This window comes from Camelus bactrianus, chromosome 3 (assembly GCF_048773025.1).
Source record: "Camelus bactrianus isolate YW-2024 breed Bactrian camel chromosome 3, ASM4877302v1, whole genome shotgun sequence".
Taxonomy (NCBI): domain Eukaryota; kingdom Metazoa; phylum Chordata; class Mammalia; order Artiodactyla; family Camelidae; genus Camelus; species Camelus bactrianus.
The window spans coordinates 64,396,562-64,398,887 of NC_133541.1; positions in this window are offsets into that span (position 1 = coordinate 64,396,562).

Genomic DNA, 2,326 nt, shown 5'->3' on the forward strand with positions numbered 1-2,326 from the left:
CAAGGGAAATACGTGGATAGCAGGGTGTCAAGTCTAAAAGACTAAGGCAAGAACCAGGCTCTAGAGGCTGGCAGTTCCTCGGTTTTGACCTTAGGCAGTGTAGACTGAGGAACTTTTAGGGCAAAAGCCACTTCTGGGGCAAAAGCCAAGACCAGACCAAGACTCGAGGGACTGTATATGGAGAGGCAGGAGATGGAAAAGGAAACTGCAAAACTGATCTCAAACTAGAATTTTTAATACACTGTATCTCCTCAGTGAGATGGAGTTCCCTGTTAAAGCTGAGAGAGATTGATTAGAAAAACCCAGGACTGCTAACTGTGAGCTAGCCAGGGACAAAAACCAGAGATGTGAAATAAGTTTCCCTGAGGTCTGCCATCGTGTTTCACCTGCCCTTCTATTCATGGACTTAAATCAGGCACTTGGGCAGGGCAGTAATTTTGTGTCCCTGCAAACGAGGACAGTTAAAGTATTTGTTCACATTTATTCAAAGCAGGACCCCATGAGGGAAAGGAGGAAGACTCCAGTTGGCGGCAGCTTTCACCTCTGACCCAAACCCGAATACTTCACTTGGTAAATCAAAGACACTTCTGAAAAGGTATTTTAGTGACCAGCTATTGTTATTTGACCAGCTCATTCCTGCTCCAAGTAGCCTTTCAAAGTATTTTTCCCAACGATGTATATAAATTTCCTTGGAAATTTTCTAATAAATTTCATTCAGTTTCTGTCTTATCAGTTTCCCAATGATGTCCTAGTGTCCCTTACAGACTAGGGTCCTGGGAACCATCCAGCTAGCCTACCTCTCAACATGTCTTTCTGCATTTTATGCCACTGCCACTCGGAGTTACCAGTGTCAGCGCCACTAAACACCTGTCCCTAATTTGCTACTTACCCACACGATAGAAAACCAACACTGCATTTCAGAGCACAAGATCTCTCCTCATGAGAACTCCCACTAAATGCTATTGAAGTATAATGAATAGAAGCGGGGGAATCTAAGGGTACCAAGAACAGCAGAGACAGAGACCAAGATGCCGCAGATGTATATCCAGAATGTTCCTGAGCTTCAGTCATCCAGGTGTGATAAGTCAAATGAAGTTCGGGCCACTTCTTTGTGCTGCTTTCTAAAGAAAATATGTAAGAATTCTCCTGAGAAATAAGGCTACATTCTAACTTATTTAGTAAATGTAACTTTGGACTTCTCAACAACCTTGCTATTTCATTAACATGTTTCACATGTAAACTTCTAATTGGTTTCTTTGTACTCACTTTGAAAATAAATATATTCTTCTGCATTAACATTTTATATAAAATCATGGTTTAGACATGTACATGTACTGCTAAAATTAAATCATCAATAATCACTATCTAAAATGAATTACATTCCAAAAGCTCTGGCTAATGATTTATCTCTTCTTCATGGAACCGATCTCTATCAGATTGATTTATGTAGCAGCCAATCATGTTTCAGTAAACTGCAGCATGCACATGCATCTTTAAGCGATGATAAGCTGTGACTGTCCATTTATTTGTACAACACTAGCAACCAAAAAAAAAAAAAAAAAAAGGAAGAAAAGAAGGAAAAAGAAAGTCCCAACCTCTTTCAAAAGCTTCATATGATGACCAAATCCTCTAAGAAATGATAATGGCCAATTCTGTATCAAATTTCAGAATAACTGATATACTAGGATCAAGCATATGCAAAACATACACAAAAATGGTAAACATTAAAACGGTGACATTTGATACAGGGAATTCTTTGCTTTTGCATGTTTACATTATTTGCTTTGATAGCAAGGTACCTTTTTGCACATTTACATTATTTGCTTTGATAGTAGATGCTTTTGTTAGTTGTTGAAGTGATTGACAACCTCATGCTGTTCTATTTAATTGCCTTTTCTGCAATGCAAGGTTCTATGTTTAGAATACGCTGTTTCATAAATAAATCCAAAGTGTGTGTGTGTGTGTGTGTATGTGTGCGTGTGTGTGTGTACTACAGAGGTTTCATTTCTCAAGCCAATTCTGTAATGATTCAGCTACAGCTGTCGCCATATTTATCTGTATCTACATTATGGTTCATTCCCACCCTTCATGTTTTGTGCCTTTTCCATGTTTGAGGAGATTAACGGATCTTCTTAAGAGAATGAGAGCCTCTCCTTACAGCTCTTCAATTTTGAAAAAATGGGCATGTAGTGTTTTAGCAAAACATAGAACATTCGAAGTTTCCAGGCCTAAACAATTATCCCCCACAAGACCAAGATTTAAAACCTGTATGGATTTTGCATTCTCCCTGAATTTACATACTAGTTTTTAGAATTGTTCTCTCAAT